Consider the following 12,827-nt stretch of genomic DNA (forward strand, 5'->3'; position numbering starts at 1 on the left):
TCGCGTTTATATACCCTTTCTGTGTTTCCTGTCTAGAGAAGATCCTTTAGCATTTGTTGGAGTGTTGGTTTGGTGGTGCTGAATTCTCTCAGCTTTTGCTTGTCTGTAAAACTTTTGATTTCTCCTTCATATTTGAATGAGATCCTTGCTGGGTATAGTAAACTGGGCTGTAGGTTATCTTCTTTCATCACTTGAAGTATGTCTTGCCATTCCCTCCTGGCCTGAAGAGTTTCTATTGAAAGATCAGCTGTTATCCTTATGGGAATCCCTTTGTGTGTTATTTGTTGTTTTTCACTTGCTGCTTTTAATATTTGTTCTTTGTGTTTGATCTTTGTTAATTTGATTAATAAGTGTCTTGGGGTGTTCCGCCTTGGCTTTATCCTGTTTGGGACTCTCTGGGTTTCTTGGACTTGGGTGATTATTTCCTTCCCCATTTTAGGGAAGTTTTCAACTATTATCTCATCAAGTATTTTCTCATGGTCTGTCTTTCTGTCTTCTTCTTCTGGGACTCCTATAATTCGAATGTTGGAGCGTTTCATATTGTCCTGGAGGTCTCTGAGATTGTCCTCATTTCTTTTAATTCATTTTTCTTTTTCCCTCTCTGTTTCATTTATTTTTACCATTTGTCTTCTACTTCACTTATCCTATTTTCTGCCTCTGTTATTCTACTGTTGGTTCCCTCCAGAGTATTTTTTATCTCATTTATTGCAATTTTCATTACATATTGACTCTTTTTTATTTCTTTTAGGTCCTTGTTGAACCTTTCTTGCATCTTCTCAATCCTTGTCTCCAGGTTATTTATCTGTAACTACATTTTGTTTTTAAGATTTTGGATCATTTTCACTGTCATTATTTGGAATTCTTTATCAGGTAGATTCCCTATCTCTTCCTCTTTTGTTTGGTTTGGTGGGCATTTATCCTGTTCCTCTACCTGCTGGGTATTCCTCTGTCTCTTCATCTTGTTTATATTGCTGTGTTTTTGGTGGCCTTTCTGTATTCTGGCAGTTTGTGGAGTTCTCTTTATTGTGGAGTTTCCTCGCTGTGGGTGGGGTTGGATGGGTGGTTTGTCAAGGTTTCCCGGTTTGGGAAGCTTGTGTCAATGTTCTGGTGGCTGGAGCTGGATTTCTTTTCTCTGGAGTGCAATGAAGTGTCCAGTAATGAATTATGAGATGTCAGTGGGTTTGGTGTGACTTTGGGCAGCCTGTATATTGAAGCTCAGGGCTATGTTCCTGTGTTGCTGGAGAATTTGCGTGGTATGTATTGCTCTGGAACTTGTTGGCCTTTGGGTGGTGCTTGGTTTCAGTGTAGGAATGGAGGAGTTTGATGAGCTCTTGTCGATTAGTGTTCCCTGGAGTCACGAGTTCTCTGGTGTTCTCAGGATTTGGACATAAGCCTCCTGCCTCTGGTGTTCAGTCTTATTCTTACAGTAGCCTCAAGACTTCTCCATCTATACAGCACTGATGATAAAACATCTAGGTTAAAGATGAAAAGTTTCTCCACAGTGAGGGACACCCAGAGAGGTTCACAGAGTTACATGGAGAAGAGAAGAGGGAGGAGGGAGATAGAGGTGACCAGGAGGAGAAGTTCAGTTCAGTTCAGTTCAGTTGCTCAGTTGTGTCCGACTCTTTGCGACCCCATGAATCGCAGCACGCCAGGCCTCCCTGTCCATCACCAACTCCCAGAGTTCACTCAGGCTCATGTCCATTGAGTCCGTGATGCCATCCAGCCATCTCATCCTCGGTCGTCCCCTTCTCCTCCTGCCTCCAATCCCTCCCAGCATCAAAGTCTTTTCCAATGGCTCAACTCTTTGCATGAGGTGGCCAAAGTACTGGAGTTTCAGCTTTAGCATCATTCCTTCCAAAGAAATCCCAGGGTTGATCTTCAGAATGGACTGGTTGGATCTCGTTGCAGTCCAAGGGACTCTCAAGAGTCTTCTCCAACACCACAGTTCAAAAGCATCAATTTTTGGCGCTCAGCCTTTTCCACAGGCCAACTCTCACATGCATACATGACTACTGGAAAAACCATAGCCTTGACTAGAAGGACCTTAGTCGGCAAAGTAATGTCTCTGCTTTTGAATATGCTATCTAGGTTGGTTATAACTTTTCTTCCAAGGAGTAAGTGTCTTTTAATTTCATGGCTGCAATCACCATCTGCAGTGATTTTGGAGCCCCCCAAAATAAAGTCTGACACTGTTTCCGCTGTTTCCCCATCTATTTCCCATGGAGTGATGGGACCAGACGCCATGATCTTCATTTTCTGAATGTTGAGCTTTAAGCCAACTTTATCACTCTCCTCTTTCACTTTCATCAAGAGGCTTTTTAGTTCCTCTTCACTCTCTGCCATAAGGGTGGTGTCATCTGCATATCTGAGGTTATTGATATTTCTCCCGGCAATCTTGATTCCAGCTTGTGTTTCTTCTAGTCCAGCGTTTCTCATGATGTACTCTGCATATAGGTTAAATAAGCAGGGTGACAATATACAGCCTTGACGTACTCCTTTTCCTATTTGGAACCAGTCTGTTGTTCCATGTCCAGTTCTAACGGTTGCTTCCTGGCTTGCATACAGATTTCTCAAGAGGGGGGAATCAAAAGAGGAGAAAGCTAGCCAATAATCACTTCCTTATGTGTGCTCTACAGTCTGGACCACTCAGAGATGTTCACGGAGTTACACAGAGAAGAGAAGAGGGAGGAAGGAGACAGAGGTGGTCAGGAGGAGAAAAGGGGGGAATCAAAAGGCAAGAGACAGATCCAGCCAGTAATCAGTTCCCTAAGTGTTCTCCACCCTCTGGAACACACAAAGAGATTCACAGAGTTGGGTAGAGAAGAGAAGGGGGAGGGAGGAGATGGAGGTGAGCTGGTGGAGAAAAAGGGGAGTCCAAAGGGAGTGAGAGCAATCAAGCCAGTAATCTCTCTCCCAAGTGAAAATAGGTACTGAATATTGGGTTCTTAAAGGTACAAAATTGATAACAAATAGCTGTGAAAAGAAAAGAGGCGAAAAGCAAAGGAGAAAAGGAAAGATATAAGCATCTGAATGCAGAGTTCCAATGAATAGCAAGAAGAGATAAGAAAGTCTTCTTTAGCGATCAATGCAAAGAAATAGAGGAAAGACTAGAAAGACTAGAAATCTCTTCAAGAAAATTAGAGATACCAAGGGAAAATTTCATGCAAAGATGGGCTCGATAAAGGACAGAAATGGTATGGACCTAACAGAAGCAGAACATATTAAGAAGAAGTGGCAAGAATACACGGAAAGACTAGAAATCTCTTCAAGAAAATTAGAGATACCAAGGGAAAATTTCATGCAAAGATGGGCTCGATAAAGGACAGAAATGGTATGGACCTAACAGAAGCAGAACATATTAAGAAGAAGTGGCAAGAATACACGGAAAGACTAGAAATCTCTTCAAGAAAATTAGAGATACCAAGGGAAAATTTCATGCAAAGATGGGCTCGATAAAGGACAGAAATGGTATGGACCTAACAGAAGCAGAACATATTAAGAAGAAGTGGCAAGAATACACGGAAAAACTACAAAAAAGATCTTCATGACCCAGATAATCATGATGATGTGATCACTAACCTAGAGCCAGACATCTTGGAATGTGAAGTCAAGTGGGCCTTAGAAAGCATCACTACAAACAAAGCTAGTGGAGGTGATGGAATTCCAATTGAGCTATTTCAGATCCTAAAAGATGATGCTGTGAATGTGCTACACTCAGTATGCCAGCAAATTTGGAAAACTCAGCAGTGGCCACAGGACTGGAAAAGGTCAGTTTTCATTCCAATCCCAAAGAAAGGCAATGCCAAAGAATGCTCAAGCTACTGCACAATTGCACTCATCTCACATGCTAGTAAAGCAATGCTTAAAATTCTCCAAGCCAGGCTTCAGCAATACATGAACTGTGAACTTCCTGATGTTCAAGCTGGTTTTAGCAAAGGCAGAGGAACCAGAGATCAAATTGCCAACATCTGCTGGATCATGGAAAAAGCAAGAGAGTTCCAGAAAAACATCTATTTCCGCTTTCTTGACTATGCCAAAGCCTTTGACTGTGTGGATCACAATAAACTTTGGAAAATTCTGAAAGAGATGGGCATACCAGACCACCTGACCTGCCTCTTGAGAAATCTGTATGCAGGCCAGGAAGCAACAGTTAGAACTGGACATGGAACAACAGACTGTTTCCAAATAGGAAAAGGAGTACGTCAAGGCTGTATATTGTCACCCTGCTTATTTAACTTCTATGCAGAGTACATCATGAGAAATGCTGGACTGGAAGAAACACAAGCTGGAATCAAGATTGCCGGGAGAAATATCAATAACCTCAGATATGCAGATGACACCACCCTTATGGCAGAAAGTGAAAGGGAACTAAAAAGCCTCTTGATGAAAGTGAAAGAGGAGAGCGAAAAAGTTGGCTTAAAGCTCAACATTCAGAAAACGAAGATCATGGCATCTGGTCCCATCACTTCATGGGAAATAGATGGGGAAACAGTGGAAACAGTGTCAGACTTCATTTTTTGTGGGCTCCAAAATCACTGCAGATGGTGATTGCAGCCATGAAATTAAAAGACGCTTACTCCTTTGAAGAAAAGTTATGACCAACCTAGATAGCATATTCAAAAGCAGAGACATTACTTTGCTAACTAAGGTCCGTCTAGTCAAGGCTATGGTTTTTCCAGTGGTCATGTATGGATGTGAGAGTTGGACTGTGAAGAAGGCTGAGTGCCAAAGAATTGATGCTTTTGAACTGTGGTGTTGGAGAAGACTCTTGAGAGTCCCTTGGACTACAAGGAGATCCAACCAATCCATTCTGAAAGAGATCAACCCTGGGATTTCTTTGGAAGGAATGATGCTAAAGCTGAAGCTCCAGTACTTTGGCCACCTCATGCGAAGAGTTGAGTCATTGTAAAAGACTTTGATGCTGGGAGGGATTGGGGGCAGGAGGAGAAGGGGATGACCGAGGATGAGATGGCTGTATGGCATCATGGACTTTTTGGACGTGAGTCTGAGTGAACTCCAGGAGATGGTGATGGACAGGGAGGCCTGGCGTGCTGCGATTCATGGGGTTGCAAAGAGTCGGACACAACTGAGCAACTGAACTGAACTGAACTGAACCAAAAAACAGAGATTAAAAATCTAGAGTAGAGGTTTGATTCTCAAAAATACAATATTAAAGAAAAAAACAAAGTCACAAAAATTATTAAAAAAAATATATATGAAGTTTGCTTTAAGAAATAGGCTCTTTTTTTCCAAAGTAACAATAAGTTATAAAAATGAAAATTAAAGGAGTAATAGAGGACTTAAAAATTAAAAAAAAAATTTTTACTTTAAAAAATGATAATAGTAAAAATATATCTAGAACTTTCTCTGGTGGTGTTGTGGACAATGTCGGGTCAGTTCATTTTCAGATAGTTTCTTAATCGGCTTATATTTATCAAGGTCTATAGGCTCCTTCCTATGTAGTCAGGTCTAACTACAGGGTTTTAAATCTATTGCACCTGTCATTTTCAAGGTGGTTCCCTCAGTTTTAGCTTCTTCTGTTTGCTGGTCTCTTCAGTGTCTAATTTCCGCCCTGACACAAGGGGACGGTGGTGGTCACTTTTTTAGGCTCACTTGTTCTGTCATGCTGTGGGGAGGGAGGGACGCCACAAACAAAAAACAATGGTGTGTGCTCGCAGTGTCTCGGCCGCACTGCGTTTGCCCCCGCTCATGGTGTTTGTGCTTTCCCTGTCTACACTGCTTAGGCTCCAGGTTGCTCTGCCAGGGACTGTCTGAGGCTGGCCCTGGGTTGTATGCACTTCCCAGGTCTAAGCCGCTCAGGTTCAGGTACTCGGGTAGTCCTCAGAGGTGCAGACTCAGTTGGGCCTGCGTTTTGTGCTCTTCCCGGGTCCGAGCAGCTCAGGTGACCAGGTGCTTGCCAAATGTGGTCACTGCAACTTATTGCCTCCCCCGTCCCTGCTGCTCGTTTTTCTGGGTGTACAACCAGCACGCCTTCTCAGGTGTGTCTCTTCTGGGGAGCTGATCTCTGGCTGCGACCCTCCCAGCGGAGGTTGCCTGTCCAGAATCCCAAGAAGTCTTGGTTAGCCACGAAGCCTGCTTGCAATTTGGTAGATGATGCCTCTCTGGGGCCGCGATTGCCCTCTTCCGGCTTTGGCTGCCCTCACCTGCCTGTCTCAGGGGGTTGATGGGCGGATCCGCAGCCGGCTAGCTCGCTCAGTCCTTTGTTCTGTGAGCGGGTCTGGCTGTGTCTTAGGTTAGGGTTTTTTGCGGGGTAGCTATCCCACAGTCTGGTTTGCTATCTCAAGTTAGGTCCCTCAGATTGCCCTCAAGGCATTCAGGCCCAGTCCTTACTCTAAGCAATGCAGCCCTGCCTCCCTGCCCAGCCCCTGCCTGCTAGTGGCAGATGCGGGCGTTTTTGCTGCTGCTCTGCTGGGAGTTACTGTTGGGCACGTAATCTGTGGGTTTTAATTATTTATTTTTCCTCCCCGTTATGTTGCCCTCTGAGGTTCCAAGGCTCGCCACAGACTCGCCAGTGAGAGTGTTTCCTGGTGTTTGGAAACTTCTGTCTTTTTTAAGATTCCTTTCCTGGGACGGAGCTCCATCCCCACCTCTTTTGTCTCTCTTTTTATCTTTTATATTTTTTCCTACCTCCTTTTGAAGACAATGGGCTGCTTTTCTGGGTGCCTGATGTCCTCTGCCAGCATTCATAAGTTGTTTTGTGGAATTTACTCAGCATTCAAATGTTCTTTTGATGAATTTGTGGGGGAGAAAGTGGTCTCCCTGTCCTATTCTTCTGCCGTCTTAGGACTGCTCCCCCTGTATTTGTCTTTAAAGATACATATATAAAACTTCACCTGTTACTTTCTGGAAGTAAACTAAAATAATATATTGCCAACAATGTACAGAGAAGTAGAGGGAGCTACTTTTTTGTGTGTGTGAAGTAGAGTAAAATGTTATTGAACTAAAGCAATTGCACAAAAGTCTTTTTCCTTTCCAACGGCTGAGAGAGTATATGGTCTTTTCATCTGTTATCACAGACCATCTGTTTCTGTGCCTCCCTGTTTGGAGATTTGTCCCCTGGGGGACCTCAGACTGCAGAGTTTCCTGTGTATAAAGCAACTGCCCATAAGCAAGCCCAAGGACTGGAAGTGAGGGTCATGGCCTGACTAAGTGGACAGGAAGAGCCTGGAAATTGAAATCCAGGCTGGAGCACGTTTCTGGCTCTTCCCTAACTTATTAACTTAGCCACAATGTTGTGTCAGTTTTCTGGTCTTTGTCATACTTGCTCCATTTGTTTTTCAGTTGCTCAGTCATGTCCGATTCTTTGTGACCCCTTGGGCTATAGCACACCAGGCTTCCCTGTCCTTCAGTCTCTCCTGGAGTTTGCTCACACTCATGTCTGTTGAGTCAATGATGCCATCCAACCATCTCATCCTGTTGTTCCTGCCCTCAGTCTTTCCCAGTATCTTTTCCAATGAGACCACTCTTCGCATCAGGTGGCCAAATATTAGAACTTCAGCTTCAGCATCAGTCCTTCCAATGAATGTTCAGGGTTGATTTCCTTTAGGATTGACTGGTGTAATCTTCTTGGTGTCCAGGGGACTGAAGAGTCTTCTCCAGCACCACAGTTCAAAAGCATGAATCCTTCTTTATGGTCCAACTCTCACATCCATACATACATACATGACTACTGAACATGACTGTTTTCTCCTTGTCCCATGATAGTTCATGGCCTCTGTGTGCTGGCAGCTCCCATGACTGCTGTGAGGGCAGGGTCAGAGTCTCCCAGGTCTGTGTCCAGCACCATGCCTGAGCCAACATGGGCCCCAGAATGGTGGAGGAAAGGTTGAGTCCGTTGAGGTCAGCATCTGCTAAAACCATGGGCTTTTTATTCCTGAGAAATTGTTCAGAGTGGAATCTCCCACTTTTTTTTTTAATCTTAATGTCAGAGACTTTATAGATGTGCTTATGTGATAGATAATACACTCGGTGGCCAAGTGGGAGGCAGGTTTGATATTTTCCACCGCTGGTTTCAGACTTGAGAATAGCCCATTTGCTTCAGGGGCCGAGGCGTAGGCCAGGGCGGGGTTCACTCATCGCTGTGAGCTGGGCTGGGAGCTTCACTCCCAGGGCTGCCCCCATAGCCCCTGCCCCCTGTCCCCGCACCTCATTGCCACTGCTTCCCTTCTTTCAAAGAGCCCTGCGGTTCTTTGAAGGCATCTCCATCAGAGCAAACAAACTCCGGGGACTGGGCTCTCGTGCCATCATTACGGCGTGGAGCACTCGCTCTCCTCAGTGAGGAACTCTTTTAACCACTCTTCTTTTCAAGTTTCCTGTGTCAGTTTGGGTTTTCATCTCTGGCTGGGAACTGAGGTTTTTGAAAAAGAAATAAATGAGTCCTTAGAGTGCACCCTTCTCCCAGCACCTTTTCCCACTGCCTGTGTCCTTCCGACAATCTTCAAAGGCATCAAGAAATGAGGGGCCCTGATAAGCTCTAAGATAAATTGCTTTCAGGCTATCAGAGATTAAAAGGAAAAATCAAATAGCAAGGGCTCAGGAGAGATCACTGTAAACTCCTTCAAAGCCCTTCTGAATGCCTCCATCAGCTCTGATGATGCCCAAGCATCAGTGGGTGGTGACAGCCCCCTGCAGAATGTGTGCGGCGTGTGCCCAGGGCGTCTTTCAGAAGGGCACGTGAGCATGAGTTCGTCTGCAAGCGCTAGGAGTGATGGCATGACCTAGAAGGTCAAGGGCACTGGGGGGGGCAGTGACAAGCCTGGACCCTGTGATGTAGCCTGGGTGGAAGTCCATGGCATTAGCTGAGCAGAAAGCTAGGACTGTTTGATGGGAGCTGCCTGGACCCCTTAGGCATCTGGGCATGGCAGGCCTTGCTTGGAACCCAGATGCTTGGTGGGAAGTGCGTCCAGACTGGTTGTTCAGAAGGTCTTCCATTTCATTTTTTGTTTTTGAATATCAAGTACACGTTTCCTGGGCTTCCCAGGTGGCACCTGCCAATGCAGGAAACGCAGGTTCAATCCTGGGTTTGGGAAGATTGCCTGGCAACCCACTCCAGTATTCTAGCCTGGGAAATTACGTGGACAGAGGAGCCTGGCGGGCTACAGTCCATGGGGTTGCAAAGAGTCAGACACGACTGAGCGACTCAGCAAGAGAACAGCACGCTTTTCTTAAGTGTGCTTCAGGAACCCCAGCCTCAGGAGACACTCTGCAGTCGTAGCAATACACGAAGGAATTGAGAGGGATGGTCACTCAGAGGCCCCTTTGGGGATTCCCAGTGTGCCTTAGCCCATAAGGTCTGTTAGCTGAGTCAGTTGCGTTACCAGCAAAACTAAAACCACAGCAACAAAGTCATTCAGATTTACTGGGCTCTCATTTTTACAGGCTAAGCTCTGTTCTCAGCACATAGTGTGTGTTTTCTTTTGATAAACCTTTTTAGAGCAATTTTAAATGCGTTGCAAAGCTAAACAGAAAGTAACAGAGATTTCCCCATATACCCCCTGTCCCCCCACACGCACAGCTCCCCTCCTCTTGACATCCTGTATCTTAGCGCTACCTTTACTACAGTTGATGAGCCTTCATTGACACATGGAGTAACGCCCAGAGTCCACAGTTTATGTTAAGGCCCGGTCTGGGTGCTGCACATTTTTGGGGTTTGGACAAATGTGGAATGATGCGTATACCTCATGAGAGTATCATGCAGAGAAGTTTCACTCCCCTAAAACTCCTCCTTGCTCCTCCTCCTCATCCTTCTCTCCCTCTGTCCCCTGGCTACCATGGATCCCTTTACTGTCTCTATCATTCTACCATTTTCAAAATGTCTTCTAGTTAGAATCATATAATATGTAGCCTTTTCACATTGGCCTTTTTTTTTTTTCTCATAGGTGTGCATTTACATTTCTTATACATCTTTTCAAGGCTTGGTAGCTCATTTTTTTTTTAGAGCTGAATAACAGTCTGTTGTTGAGATGTACCACCATTTGTCCATTCACATACCAAAGAACATCTTGGTTGCATCTAAGATTTGGCGGTTATGAATAAAGCTGCTTCATCCGTGTGTAGGTTTTTGTGTGGATGTGAGTTTTCAGCTCATTAGGGTAAAAAGCAAGGAGTGCAATCGTTGAATCTTACGGTAAGAGTGTTTTAGTTTTGAGGGAAACTGCCAAACTGTCTTCCAGAATGGCTGTATCATTTTGCATCCCCATCCGGAACTAACGAGAGTTCCCACGGCTCCGCATCCTCTGGCGCTTGGTGTTATCAGTGTTGTAGATTTGGACCATTCTGTAGGTGTGTGATGGCGTCTTGTTTTGAGTTGAATTTTTCTGATGATGCATGATATGGAACGTCTTTGCACATGCTTACTCGGCATTTGTATATCCTCTCTGGTGGGGTGTCTGTGGAGGTCTTTGGCCTGTTTTACCAGATGTGTCCTTTGAAACTATTTTCTCTCCGTCTGTGGCTCATTCTTTCATTCTCTGGACAGTGTCTTTCCCTGTCTATCAATTCTTTTTTCTTTTTTCATGGGTAACGCCTTCAGTGTTGGATCTGAGGTCATTGGCGTACTCCAGGCCATCCAGGGTTTCTTCTCTGTCTTCTAGGAGTTTTATAGTTTCACATTTTGCTTCTAGATCTCTGATCCAATGTGAGTTAATATTTGTGAAAAGGTGTCAAGTTTTTGTCCAGGTTCACTTTTTTCTTTTTGCACATGGCTGTCCAGTGTCAGCATCATGCTGAGATAACGGTCTTTGATCCACTGTGTAGCATTTGCTCGTGTGTCAAAGATCAATTGACTGTATTTAAGAGAGTGTATTTCTGGACTCTGTTCTGTACCATTTGATCTATTTGACTTTTATTTCACCAGTGTCACATGCTCTTCATCACTGCAGCTTTATAGTCTGTTTGGAAGTTGAGTAATGTCAGTCCTCCAACTTTGTTCTCCTCTAGCATTTTCTGTAGGCTTCTGGATCTTTTGCATAGCCTTTAAACTTCATAATCAGTTTACCAATACCCACAAAATAACTTGCTGAGATTTTGACTGAAATTACATTGAATCTACTCATCAGGTTGGGAAGAACTGTTGTCCAGACAACACTGAATCTTCCTATCCTTGAACATGGAATAGCTCTCCATTTATTTAGTGCTTTGATTCCTTTCATTGGTTTTGAAGTTTTCCTCATATAGATCTTGTACATATTTTGTTAGATTTATTTATACCTATTCTTCATAAATAATGGATTTATTTGTCCCATTTCGTTTTTTGTGTGCTAATGTAAATAGTTCTGTGTTTTTAATTTCGAATTTCACTTGTTCATTGCTAGCATATAGAAAAGCAACTGACTTGTACATTAGACTTATACCTATAATTTGCCATAACTGCTTATTAGCTCCAGGAGTATCTTTGTCTGTTCTTTCAGAATTTCTTCTTAGGTGGTCATGTCATCTGCAGACAAAGACGATTTTAATCTCTTCTTTCTCAATCTCCGTATCTTTTATTTCCTTTTCTTGTCTTACTGCATTAGCTAAGACTTCAGGTATGATGTTAAAAAGCAGTGCTGGGAGGGGACATCCTTGCCCTGTTTCTAATCTTAGTGGGAAAGTTTCTGGTTTCTCACCATTAAGTGTAATGTTAGCTATAATAGGTTGTTTGTGGATTTTGTTTATTGACTTGAGGAAGTTCATCTCTATTCCTGGCTTATTGAAATTGCTTATCATGAATAGGTATTTGATTTTGCCAAATTAGTTTTCTGCCTCTATTGATGTTATCATGTGACTTTTATTTCTTAACCTGTTGATGTGATGGATTATATTAATTAATTTTAGAATGTTGAATCAAATGAGATAAATCTCACTTGGTTGTGATTTATAGTTCTTTTAAAAACATTTTGGGTTTTATGTGCTAATATTTTGTTGAGGATATTTGCATCTGTGTTCTTGAGAGATACTAGTTTGTCATTCTCTTTTCTTGGGCTGGGCTTGGGTATTTTCTTTGTCCTATGAAGACATGGCATTCTCCCTCTTGCAGGTCTCTGTCCAAATTTCCCCTTCTAAAAACACCAGTCATATTGGATGAGGGCCTGCAATCTCATCTTCACTAATAACATCTGTAATGACCACATTTCCAAATAAGGTCACATTGAGATACTGCGGGTTAGGAGTTCAACATGTGAATTTGTAGGGGACAAAATTTAACCCATAACATCCACTCTCTGAAAAGTTTTCATGTGAAATGGCATTAAAGTGACCATTAAAGTGAGAGGAAATGTGGATGAGCTATACAGCATGATCATTCACCAAAGCTTCTCCCTAACTGAGGATGTGGCACTGCAGGCAGGTGGGTTGGTGACAGTGCAGAGTGAATGCCTTCCCTGCAGCCTGGATGGGACGTGGCCTGGGAGTGGTCAGGGCCTGGGGTGGGCACCTGTAAGCTCGAGTTCCAGTGCCAGCTCTTCCTCAGAGTCCTGGGGCTCGTCGCCCTTGGCCTTGGTTTCTTAATCTGTAACAAGTAATAATGCCTGTCCTTCAAGAGTGGTTGTGAGTCTCAATAAAATAACTCACCTGCACAAGTGTCTTGAGCACTGGAGGGCGAAATGCACTTCGGGTCTTGGAGATCGTTGTACAGCATGGTGTCTGTAACCGACAGTACGTATTGTACACCTAAAATCTGCTAGAGGGCAGGCCTTATACTAAGTGTTCTTATCGCGTACATGATAATGTTGATAAAGGAGGGAACTTTGGGAGATGGAAATGTTAACGACCTTTGATGATCTTAGACCCTGAGGCTGAGCTCTGCTTTCCACTGGCCCAGCCGC

At 43.8% G+C, this 12,827-nt stretch overlaps 1 protein-coding gene across 3 annotated transcripts in view; it reads left to right on the forward strand.

The window, feature by feature from the left end:
- ZFAT (zinc finger and AT-hook domain containing) overlaps positions 1-12,827 on the forward strand; it is a 158,251-nt gene that overhangs the window by 74,073 nt on the left and 71,351 nt on the right. The gene's annotated exons all lie outside the window — the stretch shown is intronic.

The sequence above is a fragment of the Budorcas taxicolor genome, chromosome 14, assembly GCF_023091745.1.
Source record: "Budorcas taxicolor isolate Tak-1 chromosome 14, Takin1.1, whole genome shotgun sequence".
Classification (NCBI taxonomy): domain Eukaryota; kingdom Metazoa; phylum Chordata; class Mammalia; order Artiodactyla; family Bovidae; genus Budorcas; species Budorcas taxicolor.